General features: G+C 35.6%; 1 non-coding gene across 1 annotated transcript; it reads left to right on the top strand.

The window, feature by feature from the left end:
• Window positions 1-1994: 1994 nt before the first annotated feature.
• On the top strand, window positions 1995-2101 carry LOC127109377 (small nucleolar RNA R71). Its single transcript, XR_007796682.1, has one exon. It is a non-coding gene; the product is annotated as a small nucleolar RNA R71 (small nucleolar RNA).
• The last annotated feature ends 17752 nt before the right edge of the window (window positions 2102-19853 follow it).

Raw genomic sequence — 19853 nt, 5'->3', positions numbered from 1 at the left:
GCCTAAAGCTATTGGATACTTTCTTAAGACATGAAGTAATTTTTCGGTTTCTATATGTCCTAAGTCATCGTTGACTATTACTTGTCGTTCAAGTTCAGTGTCTAGGATTCATACCTAAGGTTTTTGGGTAGTGTTTTAAGTTCTACAGAAGGTTTCTTTGGGCATGGCATTGGATTGGGCGTTCGTGCTAGACATTCCCTCAGACTCTCATTTACATATGGCTCATGCCAATTATCGTCTTCGAATATAGGAGCCACTAGAATCTTTAGTACTTCAATATACTTAGATGGTTCCCTATCCATTTCTTTCACACATTCATCGATGACGTCTAAGAGACAACACGAATCTTCTATAGTTGGCGCCTGTAAGAATTGAGCTAAAATAAATTCGAACTTTTCTTCCCCAACTTCAAAAGTTAGCTTTCCTTTCTTGACATTTATGATGGCTCTAGCTGTGGCTAAAAAGGGTCTTCCTAAAATAATAGGGAAATCCTCCTTTATATCTATTATTACAAAGTCGGTGGGAATGTAGAATTGACCTATATGAACGGGAATATTCTCTAGCATACCTATTGCAAATTTAACAGAACGGTCAGCTAGTTGTAGAGACATCTTTGTTGGTCTTAGTTCTCATAAACTGAGTTTCTTGCATGTGGATAAAAGAATTAAACTAACATTGGCTCCTAATTCGCACAAAGCTTTGTCTATGATAAACTTTCCGATTACACATGGTATGGAAAAACTACCAAGGTCTTCTAGCTTATGAGGCATGTTATTCTGAATAATAGCGCTACACTCAGTAGTGAGCATAACGGTTTCGTTATCCTTAAGCTTTTTCTTATTAGATAAGATTTCTTTAAGGAATTTAGCATATGAAGGCATTTGTGTAATGGCTTCTGTGAATGGTATAGTGATATTAAGTTGCTTCAGAAGTTCTACGAATTTCTTAAATTGTCCTTCATTTTTTCACTTTACAAGTCTTTGAGGATAAGGTATAGGTGGTTGTATGGTGGTGGAGGCACATAAGGTGTTTCTTTATCTTTTGCTTCTCTGCTTTTGTCTTCCTTTCCATCATTGGTTGGTTCGTTTACCTTTTCACTTCCTTTACCAGAGTTTTGATACATGGATGGGTTTTGGAGACTTGGGTCAACTGGTTCATCTAATTCTGTCCCATTTCGCAATGTGATAGCATTAGCATGACATTTTGGATTTGGTTATGGTTGACCAGGAAATGCTCCAACTGGGGCTGCTATTGTTGCTTGTTGTTGGGCTACTTGGGAAATTTGGGTTTCCAACATTTTATTATGGGTAGCCATAGTGTCAAGCTTGCTTGACATTTTCTTCATCAGCTCGCTAGTATGAGCATTTTGATTTGCAAAATCCTTGTTTTGTTGAGCTTGAGCATTCATAAAGTTTTCCATCACGATCTCTAGATTTGACTTTCAAGGTGCTTGTGGAGCAACATGGGCTCCTTTCTGATAACCAGGTGGGATAGTGGGTGCTGGATTTGGAGGAAATAAAGCATTGTTATTTTTATAAGAAAGGTTTGAATGGTTTCTCCAGCCAGGATTGTAAGTGTTGAAATATGGGTTTCCTTGAGCGTAATTGACTTGGTCGGTAGGAATACCAACCAATAACAGACAATCAGCATTAATGTGCCTAGGGGTTCCACACAATTCACAATTTGGTGTTACAACAACTACGGTAGTTGTTGGTGTTATGACTAATGTTTCGATCTTTTAAGTAAGTTCATCCACTTTAGCATTGACGCGGTCTATGCCATTGACTTCGTACACTCCGCCTTTCGGAGTTGGTTTTTCTACTACAACATGTTCACCTCGCCATTGGAAATTATTTTGAGCCATGTTCTTGATTAGTTCATAGGCTTTATCATAAGGTTTGTCCATTAAAGTACCGCCAACTGCAGCGCTCAAATTCATTTTGGTTTTGTACAAAAGACCATTGTAGAAAGTATGAATAATCAGCCATTACTCAATTCCATGGTGTGGACAAAGTCTCATCATGTCCTTGTATCTTTCCTAAGCGTCGAAAAAAGATTCGTTATCTTTTTGCTTAAATATGTTGATTTGAGCTCTTAGCATACCCGTCTTGCTTTGTGGGAAATATTGGGCTAAGAAGACTTTCCTCAACTCGTCCCATGTGGTTACAGAGTTCGAAGGTAGAGACTAGAGTCAAGCTCTAGCTCTATCTCTTAAGGAAAAAGAGAAAAGACGTAGTCTAATCGCTCCGGGACTGACACCATTTGCTTTCACTCTGTCCGTGTACTACACAAACACTAATAAATGTAAGGTTGGATCGTCTTTAGGACTACTTGAAAATTGGTTCTTTGAACGACTGATAACAGCGAAGGTTTCAACTCGAAATCATTTCGGTTGATGGCAGCTGCAACAATGCTGTTGCGTGGTTCCTCCTGTGAAGGAACACCATAATACTTAATAGGACGGTTTTGCGGTCCTTCAACCATTACTGGTTTAGATTCTGATTTTTGTTTTGGAAAAGAAAGATTGTACTTAACTCAAAAATTATGAACTCGGCGTTGTAAATTAATAAAACGTTTCACATCGTCAACTAGTTGTTCTAGCTCTTCGCTTTTTGAGCGAGTGCTTCGCATACAATTAACGGTTTAGAAGGGTAAATAAAATAAAAGTTGTCTTAGTCTATACTGCGCAACAACAGAATCACAATATTGACTAAACTAATCCCCGGCAATGGCGCCAAAAACTTGATCACGACGGACATGTCTGTCGGATAATAACTACAAGTATATAGTTTATCAGGTAGTTTTAAAAGATTGTCGAACCCACAGAGACTAATAATCAAACTAATGTTATCCATCGTTGAAATCACAAAGCTAAGGCTAAAGTTTATAAGGATATGAACGGAAATATAAACGCTAATAGCTAGAGTTTTGAAAAAGATGATAAAATGAGCCCGGGAAATGAATTTCGTGTTCCTAAGGGATTAGATAGAATACGGGTACTAATTACAATTTTATTATGTTCTGTAGAAAATATTGATTTAAAGACTCCGTCTCACACTCTCGCGCTATTGACTAAAACCACACCTCCTAACCACAAGATTTTGCTCTCGATCGCCCATTTCAATTAGAAAGTATATTTTAAAAACCAATGAGATCCTAAACGATGCCTAAAGCGCTCTCGCGGTTTTTAAGATTGATGCCTAGTTTTCACTATTTGATTCCTTCCTCACACTCTCGCGCTATCGGCTAGAACCCTAGTTTTTTCTTCACTCTCGTGCCAAAACAATAAAATATACAATTGGAAACTAAAACCAAAACAGAATTTAATCACAATTCCGCGCCTATCATTTCTACCGAGTCTCGTTGGTAACAACGGTCCTCATACGCTGGACTCAGACAAATTTAGCAAGATATAATTATAATCAGAAATAACATGATTACAACAACTAAACTTAAAAACAGCATGACATATAATGTAGTAAAGGCAATAACAAGTATAAATAATAGAGTGGTAAAAACCTAAAATTAAAGAAACGAAGACTTTGAATTGAAACGAAAATATCGGCAGGCTTGTCCTTGATCCAAGAGTACAATTAAAATTACAAGAAAACAAGTGTGACAATCCCTCGATGTGAGTTATTGTCACTTTTACAAGTGAACTTATGCCTATAACTATGAAGAAATTTTGACAGAGCTTCCACACAACTTGGATACTTTGAAACACCTCTAAGAGTCCTATTTATAGAGGTTTTGCATCCTTTTAACCTCCCTTGACCGTGCAAGCAAATTGGAGGGAAAATAGGTTGGAGAAAACTGCACAGAACTGCCCACTAGCGCAGAACTGCTTCTGCATGATAATGGAAAACGCCATTAGGGCAATGGGCAACGCCATTGCCTTGATCATTAAATGACGTGGCAGGTAGGCCAATGGCGGATGCCATATACACATGGCGAACACCATTTGGGCAGAATGGGCAAAATCTTTCTCTTTTGCTCCTTTTTCGATGTGCTTTCGAATTCGCACTGAAACTCACTAAAAACTCCAAAATGAACTAAAAGGTGATAAAACATATTGAAATAAATACGAATAACATGCAATATAAGCCTAAAAACATGATATAATTTCTCGTTATTAGGCATACAAGAAATACAACAACAAAAATTATGGTTCAAATTCTAACCATAAGAAACATGCAATATAATATTCAATAGTAGTCCTCACTTTTGAATTACACACCTTAATATAACACATACAATTACATTCAGAACACATGGTTGTATTTACAACGAAACGACTCATAGACATAATCATAATTCACCATATGTAATTATGGAAATTAATCTGATTATTACTTCATAATAATAATAATTCACCTTAATTAATTAAGTACACCAAATACCCTGAAACACCAATCAACCCACGACTACACGAGAAAACAACATTAGAAACTACACTAATCGCTCAAAAGAATTCTTGCTTGTGATAACTGGAAGCCATGATGACCATCACCTAGCCTATCACCTCCCCCCCCCCTTATAACCCGTCACCTCTATGACGATCGACAAAAGAATTCTTGCTTGGAGACCATTACGGTCTCCCTGTCACCCTGTTGACAACCGTCAGCCAACCCAGATGCATGACGGGTAGTCCGTCATGCTCGTGACGCACATTACGCTGTTATTGAATGAAATTTTTGCTCTTTGGTCATTAGAGCTCATTTGAAGCTCCAATTTCGACCCCTAACACTCCAAATCAATAGAAATCAACAAATACATATTATACATGGACCAAATCGCTACCTACGCATCAATTAACATCTGATTTCCTCAATAATTCATGAACTTAGGAATATGTTCATAAATCAAATACACAATAATGGTAGTGATAACATCCATATTCATACTTAATTCATATACACAAATTTCAGTAATACTCAGAAAACGAATTTACACATCAAACATTACAATTATCATGGATTACACATAATCACATTCAAGAATTTATAAAATATAATAATGGTTAATAAAACCTAGAGGAGAGTGAGGATCCTCACTCTCCACCTTTCATGCAATATACATATATTTAAGTAGTTCCCCTACCTGAATTTCCAACAATCCTCAAACTCTAGCTATGGTGATTTTCTTCTCCCTCAAGCCTTTTTTCTCCTCTTCTCACTTTGCATATTTTTCCAACTTTTATGTATAAGTGAAATTGACTTCTCTCTTCCTATTTATTTTAACCTAAAAAGATAATCTACTCACTTTCACATTTTTACCCCTCAACTCACATCTAATTCCACCACTTTTCCTTATTTTTATAATAATTCTACTTTTGCCCCAATGTCACTATTTCTCTTATTTTTCTATTTATTTAATTACTCTTATACTATTCCAATTAAATAAACTAATTAAAATTCTAATAATCTCCAAACATCACATAACACATATTATCATCAATTAAATTATTAAAAACATATTAAATCATTTAATTATTTTAAATAAAGCAACAAAAATTCTATTAAATAAGTTAATTGAGTTCATGGTGTTACAGTTGTTGATGTTGCGCCTGCAGCCACATGAAATATTGACAACTAGAGATCGGGACAATTGATAGGTCTCTATCGATGTTAAATTCGATTCAATCGATCATGATCAAGTTTCGTCTTTGATTTAGTGGATCTTCTGCTTAGAGGTTGAAGAAAACTCACACTGAGTGTATAGATGGCGTTTCGTGGAATATGCAGAAATTAGGATTCGAATTTCCACAGACGGCGCTAATGTTCCGTTTTGGAACCAAAAATGTGAAGTGTAAGGAAGTTGCGGCGAAGGAAAACTTCTAGTGCAACGGTGCGGAGGGTGTACCTGCAAGGTTAGCACTCTAATGCTTAATTTAGTATGTGAAAAATGAGAGAGTATTCAAATTGTGTTTGAAACTTGTTATCTAAAATGACGTCATTTCCTAAATATAGAGGAGAAGAATAATTGTCTCGCTATCTTTCAGGTGTGAAAAGCGAAAACCTATTGGATCTGCTTAAGGCATGGATCTCCTATAACTGGGTACATGATATTCCAGTGGTTAGGAGAATGTTCTAGAAGTCGGTTGAATAATTGACTAGTACATTTGAACCTAGAGTGTTATATCCCAAGATGATTGGACCAACGAAGAAGTGGTCGGATCGAGGGAAATATGTCCGGCCCAGAACATAAACAATCTTGTCGTCCCTTCCATTAGTCTTCACTACGGCAAAAATTAAAACAAAAAAATAAATAAAATGAACACCATATTATTTAAAAATCCAAAAATGACCATGTACTTCCCAGTATTTTCGAAAAATATGGTATCCTACATGCATTTTTATCGATATATTTGAAATTGCCAATACACATGTATGTTTTTTATCGGCAATTTCAAAAATGCTAGTAAATATGCATGTAAATGACGCATTTTTAAAACATGTGGATAAAAATGCATGCAAATTTTTTGAATTTTACCGAACATTTCTAAAATGTCGATAAAAAATCTGATTTTCATAAAAATCCGATATAAATTCAAAATTATCAATATAAATACATAAATTTAATGGAAAAAAATTACGCGTAGAAACTTAAAAAATACGGTAGAAATCTAAATTTTCCCCAAAATTTGCAAAATGATCATTGGATATTATAATAAAAATGCTATTAATGGAGGGAGAGTGTAATATACAATGAGATGAGTGCCATGTAAAATTCTCTATGCTTTGTCACTTGCAAGTTGCCATGAACAGGCCTATTCTATAATTTGTATTTCCTTTATATTTGACTTGTAACAAAATGGGTCCAACGGCCCAATTCTCACTATTTTTTTTCAATCACCAAATTTAAAATAAATAAAAAACTCAAATTCAAACTTCTTTTATGTGATAATAAAATATAAATAAAAAATGAAAAATTGAATATCTATATCTACAATACTTACCAATTTTCCATCCTTCAAAGTAATGAATCAGAATCTTTTAGCGCAAAAAAAAAAAGTAATGAATCCGAATTTTCAACTGATTGTAGAGACCAATTAAATATTTGAATCATTTGGAAAAAAATTGAGGTAAAAGTTAGTATACATTTTTCAACTAAATACAGAAGCTATTTTGTATTATGTATAATATATTTTGAAAAATCCAAATTTATATTAATTAAATAAACATGTCACAAAACAATAAACATCTTACATTTTTTTTTTCATTTATAATCATCAAATTGAAATTTAAAGAGATTATTTTTGTCTAACAGAAATTATAAATAGTTGGCCATATTTATTATGGCCATACTTTTAAAGCCCATACTTCATTCACAATATATTCATGTTCTATTTATAAATTATAAATCATTTTTCCTTCATGCTAAATATATTTATGTTCTATTTATCACAACTCATTTTTTTTAGCACTCTTCATTGCGCCTCTTATATTATTCAGTCACTCTTGAGAAAATTTTAAAATATTCTTAAAATTCAAAGATTAGAAACTGAATGCATCATAAAGATAACAAATTTAATCTCAAAACCACGTGAAATACAAATAAAAAATAAGTCAAGAAATTAAAATTTGGATTCACGTTAATCACAACAAAGTCAATTCAGAACCACACCAAATACAACTTAAAAGAATAAGTCTGGAAATTGAAATTCGGATTCGACTTTAGATATTTAAATTTGGACACATTGATTTAAGTGTGCACGAGCTGTCTTTCCATCTTCCATTCCATTACATTTGAAATCAATTTCTCTCAAGAACTTAACAAAGCTCTAATTTATCGGAATCCAATGTTTTTTCAACCATGCTCTCAATATCTATTTTTATTTATTCAAACCAAGTAATTCATTAACTTATATTCTTTTTCATTCAAATTAAGCACATCCATCTCTCATATTTGGTAGGTTTCTCATATCCTTGTTTTTTTATTCATGCAACTCTTTAATAGATTAATAGATTATAGTTAAGCTACATTAAGTTACATCCAATAGAAATGCATTCTTAAGATTTAGTATGAACTTGGGACATTTTAGGGTTAAGGTTGATGTTTGGTCTGGTTTCTACTATCCGTGTGTAATCTAGCTTTCAAAATATTAACCCTTATTACGGATAACAAAATCAAGATTTCTCTATTTGTCATTCTATTTCTTAATTTTGTTTTCTTATACATTAGCTCTACTTATTTGATTATGATATGTCTTTTCTTGTTTGATTATAGAAAAATGGATAACGAACAACAATGATACATACACAGTTGGTTGTCCCTTCATGCTTTAGTGCATCATGAGGGATTTAAATCGACATGAGTTATTGAAGAATCATTTGGTACTTCCAATGGATCTTGTTCTCACGATCATGCATCTCTGGCTCATAACAAAACACTCGTCGCTCCCATTCATGATGATGTACATGCGAATGATCTACATCCTCTAGTCGGACCTGATGTTACCGCACCTGGTAATTTTCTTGGAGGCCCCGAAGATATTTCACTACTTCCTCTATATGCACACTATGCTTCTAGGCACTTGTGGGAGAGAGAGAGAGAGAGAGAGAGAGAGAGAGAGAGAGAGAGAGAGAGAGAGAGAGAGAGAGAGAGAGAGAGAGAGAGATAACAAAAATGTTTGTTTACTCTTTTAAATATCTATTTAATACTAATTGAATTATATGTTATTTATGTATTTATTTTTGAAGTAGCGTGAGACGTTGAAATGTATAAACCATAGTAGGATGATATAAAAGCTTCCACATCTAGATGAGCCTTGGTTTTAGGACCTATTGGAGCTATTTGGTATGGAGGACTTGTAGGATAGGATACCGTTATATTGACCATGGCCTATTATTTGCGTTAGTTGAAAGATGACACTCAAATACGTCGTCATTTCATCTTCTGATAGGTGAGATGATTATCACCTTTGATGATGTATCATATCTCCTACATTTTCCTACCACTAGAATATTGTTGGATCACTTTATAATCAGTATACCTATGGCACTTGATCTAATGGTTATACAATTAGGAGCTAATCCGAGTAAAACCCAAAGTGATATAGAAGATACCAAAGGATGCCATGCTAGATTTTCATTCCTATCAAAAAATTATATTAACCACCTAAATGCAGTTGTGGTTGTTGTATGTGATGATGTATAGGTTGTCTATCATAGAGTACGTTCATTGAGGATATACCATATGTTTTGGGTTGTCATGAGTATATTTGTGGACAAAAGTGTGACCTATGTCCATGTTTTGGAGAGTATTCACTAGTACAATTAAGGGACGTCTTGTTTGGTTTACCTCTAATCTAAGTTAGCTAAAGGTAGTTGATGGAATACAATACAGATGACAGGAAGAAACTGTTTATTTCAGTTAATATTTTTACACCCTTATTGATATTAATTTCATAATACTTGTGCTACATCATTACTGAAATTTATCTAAACCATTTTCAAGCATGGATCCTCCAACATTTTCCAGGTATCTCCGGTTCGGACTATGTTGAAGACTACATTGAGGATTTTCCACATGTGTGTTCAATTATCCCAATCAAGGGTAATTTATAGACCGAGTCGTACTAACTTGGTATTGACTGCATCCTGCCGGATGATATCTATTTCACATTGTACAATGAGCACCATAAGACACAAGCCTTTTAGGTGATATCCTGGTACTCTGAATGGTTGGCTTATGGATCTTGACTTATGTATCGATATCTACATGAGTGAGTGTTGTGGAAATTTGGATATTTGTAGGATATCCCAGGGATCCCATATTTACTACAATTACCATTGTCCTCCATGCAAATATTGATGCAATCTTTATGGACTACCATGAGATTCTAGTTCCAGAAGATGTATGTAGTGTGTTAACTTCTTATTCTTGGAGTAAAATATACGATTACTTCCAATGGTTTTAGATAACTCCACTTCTTTACATGACACTAGATCTAGAAGAAGGTCCCCCTAGGCTAACTCATAAGGAACTACTAGAAAAAGAATAGACGAGGACGGACCATGTCGTGGATGTATTGCTTATATGAAACTGTATTGCTGCACTTGGAAGATATGACATATATATAAAAGAGTTTTATGAAGGCACTCCTAAGAGGCTCACCCTTAATGCAATAGTATCAAAGGCACAATTTGTACTGCAGTATAGAAGGCCAAGGAGGAACTTGGGTCTTAGATATACCCAGTAGTTGTATTTTAATTTGTATTTTGATGTAAATATTTTGAATGGTTGAGTTATGTATGAATGATGTTTGGTTTACGAATGAGCTATGAAAAATTGTTCTTAGTTATCAATGACTTATGCGTATGGCTTAGTGTGTGAGAAAACAACTAATACACATGAAGAATATACTATGATTAACTTAGTGCATATATACATACTTGACACTCACCTCTATGTTCACAAACAAAAAATTCATTATGAGAATGACATTCACGTTCTTAGCACCAGTGGTAGACAAGTAACTAATAACATTCCATATATGTAGTAGTTCTATTGGACAAAAACAAAGCTCTCGAGTGTTCTATTATAGTTCATAGTATTGTCTAGAAATTCATTATATTGCCTTGTGATTTGTCTGTATATTTAAATCAGAATTGTCCCCTTTGTTACGAAATACACACCTAGGCAATACTTACAATTTGTTATAGGGGTTTTTCTAGAGATTGAAATCTAAATTTACCCCTTTGTCATCACATACACACACATGCAATGCAAGTAATTTTGTACTTGGATGAGGTGTGTTTGGATTTTGAAATCCATATTCCAATATGGTGTATCCAGATATTGAAATTTGAATATATTTTTTACTTGGATGGGGGTACGTTTCTAATGATTAGATTTGTTGATTTATTGTATTGTGGTGCATCCAAATTTCAATCTCTGGATGGTGACAAAGGGAATTTTTTAATTTCCATAGGGTTTTGGAGTACTATGTAGGTTGTATTGAATAACCCCCATAGTTTGTTAGTTCCATTTTTTTCTCATACAACTCTTCTTTCATCCTATATCTTTGTTAGGCCCATCTTTTTATTGGTTCTGAATACACTTAAATTGTTGTGAAATTCTCCTTCCTCCATCTTTTTAAAAGTTATTTTAAGTCTTTCGATAATTCAAAAATGTCCTTTGAATTTTGAAATATGAGACATATTCTTTAATTGCTCGAACTTTAGAATATCAATATGATAAACTCAATTAATAAACACAATGAACATATACACTTTATTAAATCAAAGTAAATTCAACAACATAATAAATAAGAAACACCAATAATACATCAACATAAATTAAAAAAACACAATGAACATATACACTTCATTAAATCAAAGCAAATTCAACAACATAATAAATAAGAAACACCAACAATACATCAACATAAATTAAAAATAAAACAATTAAACACATAATATCATAAAAGAGACAAACTAGTTCTTCATTGGGTTCAACCATGCACACTATGATTTCATAAAATATATAATAACATATCAAGGTTGAACAAATAGAATGAAGACATCTGATCAAGTTAACGTCTAACTCAATTGGTCCCTTGGTACGATATTGACCAAAGAACACGATTTTCACATCATCATTGTTTTAAAGTTGCATGTTGGTGAACTAAACACACCCATTTGAGTTGATTGACATGAGACAATATTCGACACTCAACACCCTTATTCTGTCGTTGCAGTTGACATAATAATTCAGTTGATCTAGTCGGTTCTTAAAATAAAAAAATGTAACATCGATATTGATCCTAAATAAATGGGGGGAAAACATATTATTATAGTAAATTGTAGCTAGGTTAAAGTTCATTTGATATTATTATGGGTAGGAGTTCATTGTTTTGTGTTGTGAACTAAAAATGAACCAAGGATGTCATTTTATATAAATCTATGTGCATTATACTCCTGGCACTTCGCAACTGCACGATTGTGTGAAGTAGTAAAAAGTTATCGAACCACAGAGACCAATGGTTTAATTATCGAAGTTTTATTCTATCAATGTATATATAGAGGAATCAATAATTTGAGTTTTGGATCTTAATTAAAAATTCACTTAAATCACAAAGGAGGCAGACGGGACCTAGGGTTATGGTTCTCACTCTGACTCATTCATAAAATCTTAGTCACTTATATCATGAGAGTTTCGACATAATTTATAGAAAATAATAAAACCTGAATTGATAACCTTGAATCCAAAGTTCTAATGGAGACTTGAGTATAAAAACAAATAAAATACGTAGAAACTCTTGCAGAATAAAAACTAGGACCCCTAAACTCATAACCTACTATGAGTTTTATAGAAATACCTAAACTTGGCTCAATATCTCATTTGTGCATTAGTCATTACATCCGAATATGTCAATCTAAACATGCCAAAAGCCAAAAACATTATAATCTATCTAAAAAAGGAAAGAAATAAAATGTGTCTCGCCCTCCTGCCATGGCCCATAGCAGCTGCTACGGGTGGCCATAGCAGGCCTCTGATTTATGTACTAGAAGCTTCAAAAGTGGTGAACCCTAGGCCCTTGCTGCTACGGGTGGTCGTAGGAGCCCTTGGATTTTGTATAAGGATATTTTGGCTTTTGATGTTTCGACGCTTAGATTGTTTTTGATTTTTTTTCAACTCAAATACTCATTAGACCCTAAAAATAGTAAACACATACAACCAAAGCATAAAATATGATAAATGGAAACAAATCTGACAAAAAACTATAAAATGCTAACTAAAAACGTCTAGAAATAACAATATGAAAACCACTTATCAAACTCCCCCAAACTTATATCATTGCTTGTCCTCAAGCAACAAAGCTTTTTTTTGCAAATTTTTGGATCAAGCGGTTCACTACATGAAAAAGCATATGAAAATGAATTTACAAGTACTCATACACGAGTTTTCATTTCGACCGCCTCAATCTAGTTCTCTCGGTAATCACTTGACAACAAAGGTATTCACAAGAACACTAGCTGCGGTAAAGCCACAAACCCAACTCTCTCTTTTGAACACCTCTCCAACTATACTTTTTGCTTAAGTCTCTTTTTCAAAATTTTCCTCCCTTTTTCATTCAAACAATCAAATTAAGGAAATCATAATTAGTTTTGTTGTCACATGCACAAGACCGATCGAGGATTTTTATTCATACACCATTTTTAATTTACTATTTTCATTTCTATGAAGTTATACACTTTTGTGCATTCATTTTGTCCACTTTGGGACGATGTTAGGGGTTCAACCGCCGTTAGGCTAAATAACTGGGAGAGGGTTACCCAATTTAGAAGGTGTAGTTTCCTTTTACTGCCTTTTCATCATTTTGGTGCTAAAATTATTTGTTTCCTAACTAATGGTACATGTTTGCGAGTCTAATTTATGTCAGACAGCCACTATAAACTAATCAAGGAGTACTTCTCAAAAGCCGAGTACTATGGCACAAATATACACGTTGGACTCGCATCCTACTTCAGGGAACCTAGGATGTACGAGTAATACCTAAGTGGTAAAGCTTTCCCAATGTCCCTAGTCTCAGCCTTTCATCCCTCTAACTCTATATGTTTTCCAGTTTCCTAAAACCGAAGATTTTCAAGAATTGTTTTTTGCACGGTCCTAGTTGGGGCAAAGCTTTGAAAAAGTGGTCTTTGAAACAAAAAATATGGAAGTAGCTAAAGAACAAGAGAAAACATAAACATAAACACATGAGAAAGTAAAAACAAAAGAAGAGTAAAGAAGTATCCCCTAAACTTGAACCAAACATTTTCATCACTGTTTTAGCGCAAGCAAGAAGGAGTAAACTCACAAGAACCTCATTCGGGAGGTGGGAAGTACAATATGAGTTGTTGTAACATCACTTGGAAATTATCCAAGACTAATCCTTGTCTAGTTCTAGTTTTCTCAACCTTAATGCCATGAGTTTCAGGTTGAACCCACTCCCGCTTATCTTGATTTACATTTGAAGATCCGACTTTGTTTTGGATAGGAAGTATGGGTGGAGGAACAGTGCCCTCTTGCGTTGCGGTACCTGCAGCATGGTTAGTAAAATTGGGCTCGCCCTCTTCCTCCGATGATTTACTTGGAGAGGGGATGCCCGCTTGGTAGAGTCAATTATTCACAATATTAATTCTTACCTTTCTAGGATTAGGAAATTCAAGAATGGCCTTGTTACGAATCATCATTGTGCAGATGTTACCATCCACTGAAATCATACCTTGATACACAAAGGCATCCATATCCACTTTATTCCTCCGCTTAATAATATGGTCCTTTACCAAGTTAAACTCAAACCCAAAGTGCTCGGCAATTTGGGTAATCATACCCCCACCAGAATGCCTTTAGTGGTCGCACGAGCAAGTTTTCCCAAATAGTTGGCCGCCAAGGCGGAGACATTAAGAATACCATTATTAGTCATGCCAAACAAAAATAAAATATCCCTTTGGGAGGCCATACTGATGTTATCACCTTGTCCAACTAAGGTGAAAGCAAGCGCCTTTTACGCGTTCTAGAAGCATGCATTTTGGATGGTGGAGGCTTTCGCCCCCGCGGCGGTATAAAAGCAATCACAGAAATAGCATGCCAAAAGATCTTAACATCAAAATATTTTTGGACATCTCTTGGCCCATAGATGGGCAATTGGAGGATGTGCCATAAATCTTCCACACTCAATTCTTGTTTTTTGCTAAAAAGAAAGAACGTGAGAGTACTATAGTAGTACCTCGTGCCATCAATTCACGTTTTTTCAATTTACAATCCAGTGTGCTTAAAAATTCAAGGGTGATACGCTCATAGGTTGGCGCTTCCACTTGAATAAAATCAAGCAACCCTGTAGAGTGGAACACTTTATCTACTTCGACTTTAAGACCAAGGATAGAGAGAGTGCTTTCACACATGTACCTTGACAAAGTGATCTTTCGCTTGATAAGAGTGGAGTACAACTTAGATTGATATTTATTGTGAGGGTTGGTGGATCTAGTGATTCCTCTCTTTCGAGGCATTGATGGTTTCGTATTTGCTTTCCTGTATTGCGTCTCTTGGGTGCCATTGTTAGTTGAATTCAAAAAATTTAAAGTGAGTGTTTTAGAATTTTTGTGCCCAAAAGTATGATCGGGGTGGTGGTTTATGAAGTTTTTGTGAATATGTTTTAGGATTTGGGATTGGAAGTGGTTAAAGGTGAGAGATTTTGTTGGTTGACAATGTAGGTTTTGGAAAAATTATGGAAGAAAGTAGGATAGGGAAGGAGATATTATGTTTTGGATAGAGAATTATTTTGTGATAATGAGGATTAAAAGTTAGATTTTTGTGCTTCAAAGAAGAGTAATTGGTGATGATTAGGTGAGATGGAGGTGGGTGGGACCCAAGAAGATTTGAAAATTTTTAAAACAAAATTTTGAATTTTGGCCTGCATGCCTTGTTATGACTCGTAGCACCTGTTATGGCCTCCCGTAGCAAGGCGGTGGGCGTTTGGAAATTTTAGGGTTTTATGGTGAAGGGCTGCTATAACATGTATCACCTGCTACGGCCGCCCATAGCAAGCTCTTGATTTTTATATGGGAATTTTTTTTCTGTGTTTTTGTGGGATCCTTCCCGACACGGTTCCTTGAATGGTTTTTCTCAACTTTTTGTACATTCCACTTGTATTGCTTCATCCTTGTGAGCTTGTTATTAGCTGAAATAAAAATAAAATAACAAGAAAACAAATTAGTGCGAAAAAGTATGGGTTGCCTCCCTTATAGCGCTTTGTTTAAGGTCGTTTAGCTTGGAAACTTACACCCTCAAACTCACTAGGATGCTTCCCTCATTCTAGAATCCCTATTATCTCGCCTAGCTATTGTCGGGACCCAACTAACTCTAGTCATACATGCCATGCATGCCTCTTCCTTTTCTTCCTCCGATGTGGAGGCTCATATTCTTGGTCCAGTTTTTCATGGACTTTCTCTTTCACTCATTTCTTCTCCTTAGACATACTCTTCTCCAAACCTATATGAGGTCTATGGTTTTTGGTTTTATCATCTTTCACCACAAGTGTTTCAAAGCCTTGGTTAGTGGAAACGAGACTCTCATCCATAACTTCTCTATAAACCTTAGCTTTGGTATCATCTTTCTTAACTTTAGCGCTACCAAGAAAGCAATCTTCCAATTTATTGGTCGGAGGAGGCTTTGATGCGCTCTCTTGAACACAATCAGTGATCAAATCCACCAAACAACATGAATCCCTCAAATATGTGTTTTTTCAAAAGTTGTGCAAGAATAAACTCAATATTCTATTCTCCTACCTCAAAAGTAAACTTCCCTCTCTTGACATCGATGATGGACCCCACCATAGCTAAGAAGATCCTACCTAAGATTATAGGGATTTTACAATCCTTATCGATGTCCATTATGACAAAGTCTACTGGCACATATTACTCTCTAACTCTCACCAGAACATCCTCTATCGTACCTACGGGATACTTAACCAATCTATCTGCAAGCTACAGAGACACATTAGTCGATTTCACCTCTCCCATGTCTAACTTCTTACACACAGACAAAGGCATCAAGCTAACATTATCCCCTCGATCACAAAGTGCTCTCTTAAAGTCTATGGTGCCTATATGATAAAGGATAGAGAAACTCCCTGGATATTTAAGCTTAGGGATCACTATATTTTGAATCACAACACTACTATCAAGAGTCATATCCAAAGTTTCATGGTTCTCTAACTTCGTTTTATTGATAATCTCTTTTAAGAACTTAGCATAAGAGGGAATTTGAGTTAGTGCATTAGTGAAAGGCATATTACGGTGGATCTTCTTGAGAAGTTCCACAGCCTTTTTTAACTGGGCTTCCACTTTGACTTTTACAAGCCTTTGCGGAAAAGGAACAACATGTTTCTAGGGAGGAGGAGCAAACATAGGGTGCTTCCTTCTCAACATCTTAAATAATCTCCTTTTCAGGTGATGTTGGCACACTCTCTTCAACCTCTCCTTCTCTCTTATTAAAACTACCCGCTTTCTTACCACTATGAGTTGTCACAACATTCAAATATTCCTTGGCATTTTTCCCGACTTGGCCCAGAAATGACCCGGAAGGGACGAAGGTAGGATCTTGTTACTAAAGAACTTAGAAGATTTGATTCTCCAACATTTTGGTAATGGGTGGAAACACTGTCAATCTTTGTGGTCAACTGCCTAAGTGCCTCATTAGTGAGGAGGTTTTGATTTATAAATTCATCATTTTGATGAGTTTGCGTCATCACGAAGTTTTCCATCAAAAGTTCTAAGTTGGATTTCTTATGCTAGATTGACATAACTTTTTGGAAACTCGTTTGTCCCATGGCTTGTTGAGGGTTATTGTTCCTATAAGAGAAATTGGGGTGGTCTCACCTGTTGTTCACAAAATTGGCATTTTCTTGAGTGGATCCTCCGACGAGGATCATTTGGCAATCTCTATCAGTGTGCCCATTAATTTCGCATATCTCATAGTAGAGAGTAACAGGGGCAACATAAGCAACGGGGGCAAGAGTAACAAGTGTGGAAGGGCGATGCTTAAACTATCTATCTTTTGGTAAAGGGCATCCATCTTTGAGTTCATATGGTCAAATGCATTAACCTCATAAAGGCCATCAGTCTTAGGGGTAGACTTAGCTGCAACTTGTTGTTAGACTATGGCACGGATCTAGAAGGGGGGGTTGAATAGATCCCAATTAAAAACTTGAGTCGGCGCTACCAATTTAAAAGAAAATTGGTTTTGAAAATTTGTTTTAAGTGCGGAAGCGGCCGAGGAAAATTTTAGTCTAAAACGAACCGTTATTGGAAAACCGGATATGCGTTAAGCTAATGGATTAGAGATAAAATGAAATACAAATCACTACACTAATTGCACACTCAATGATATATTTCACTTACTAGCAAGCCTAGTTCCAATGATCCAAAATACCAAATTAAATTGGATGCAAACTTAAGACAACTTTGGCTTATGCAAATTAACAAACACTTGGTGTGCATAAACACTCCAAGTGATATTTGAGTTGAGTAAGTAATTCAAATTGACCTAGTACAATATACTATTGTACTTTGTTATTTAAACAGGAGTTTTAATCTCTTACTCAACTTATATCAATGTTTGGTAAAATTGCTTAAACTAAAATCACTTAATTTTAAGCTGAAAAACAATTATGCAGAAAATTAAAGAAGACGCAGATTTGATGAGGCAGTTCCCCCGCCGTCCTCGCTTCGGGGTACGTCTTCCCTCAATTCTAAAATTAGAATTGAGATGATTAATTAGATATCACCTGTGAAATTTAACCGTTTATACAAGGATTACAAAGCAAGTAAACAACAGAACTTCCAATGTGTTGAATGATGCTTCCTATCCTTGCTCCTTGATTCAAGATGAATCAAGACCTTCGATCGTTGTTGCTAGACCTCCGATTCCAGCCCCTTTGTTGAAGAATCTTCCGTTCTTCAAACCCTCGGCCCGGCTGATCTCAAACACAACGAGTCGAACCCGAATCCTTCACTTCAATGTCACCGAATCCGCTACTAGACTGATGAAGACTTCCTCTTCTCAATCACCTTCGCTCGGCTGAATATTGATGAAGCAATTCGTCCAAAAAAAACCTCAAACACAAACCGGTATTGGAGGACAAAACCCTAACGGTTTTATTCAAGAAAGAACCTGCCACAAGCTTTAACTCGAACTGGATTCTCCAATCGCAGCTTCGAACCTTATCACCTTTAATCGATCACGAACCACATCAAAAGTAATTGTGTGCAGTTGATGTGTTGTGAAATGTTGAAGATGAAGATGATGAATCTTGGACACCTTTTTCACTCTTTCTTGTTTCCTTGAACACTTGAACTCAAATTGACAAATGTTAGTTGATAAAAGTGTTTTGACTTCTATATATAGTAACTGACAAACCAACCAAAAATAACAGCTTTTCAAACAGTGAAAGTACTCAGAAAACTGAGTTTACGCACGAGCGGTCGACCATAGGTCGGCGTGCGCTGAGCCGTGGGAAATGCGCCGACCCCTATGGTCGACCTAAGGTTTCATGCGCTGACCCATGGATAGCATCATTATGCCATGCGCCGACCTCTGGTCGACACAAGGGTTTTATGCGCTAACCCATGAGTTATGCGCCGACCCTTATGGTCGACTCAAACACGCATGCGCTGACCAATCTCCAATTTGGCTGAGTTTTGCGCTGACCCGTGAGCTTTGAGCTGACCCTTATGGTCGACTCAAGGTCTTTAAATCTGCATAAACCTGTGTTTTTCTGATTTTCATGCATTTCGTCATGATCACACTTTGTCCACATATGTTCTTAAACATTATAATAGGTTTAGACAAGCGTAGAAAAGGATATGATGGGTAATGTGTTGCATTTGTTTGTAGACGTGCATGATGGTCTTTTGTCATCATCGAAACTTGCGATCGTATGTTGTCTGACTCTTTGTCTTTACATACTCCCTCTTTTTGATGATGACAACCTGTATAAATCAACGTGACAAACAGCATGCGGTATTGACACATTTTGCACACTCCCCCTTTCTATTGTAATCTAAGGCTATCTGTAGAAAGCGACTGTTAGTTGTGGGCATTTTTGGCTGCCTGCTTTGTACACTTTTCTCCCCCTTTGACAACATCAAAAAGAGAGACAGAGTGATTATTCAAGATAACAAGGAAATTTCACAGGAAATAACATAAACAGATAATAAAATCACACCAATGTCATTTCTGAGCAATAGTCATTAATTAAGAACAAGTAAAACAGAGAGCTGAATACAGCCAAAATAACAATCAACCTACAAAATGCATGTGAATGTCTATGTCCTAATGACGATGTCCTGGATGATAACAAA

Source organism: Lathyrus oleraceus, chromosome 7 (genome assembly GCF_024323335.1).
Source record: "Lathyrus oleraceus cultivar Zhongwan6 chromosome 7, CAAS_Psat_ZW6_1.0, whole genome shotgun sequence".
Taxonomy (NCBI): Eukaryota; Viridiplantae; Streptophyta; class Magnoliopsida; order Fabales; family Fabaceae; genus Lathyrus; species Lathyrus oleraceus.
Note: the sequence above shows the minus strand (reverse complement) of the source record. Positions and strands in the feature narration are given on the sequence as shown.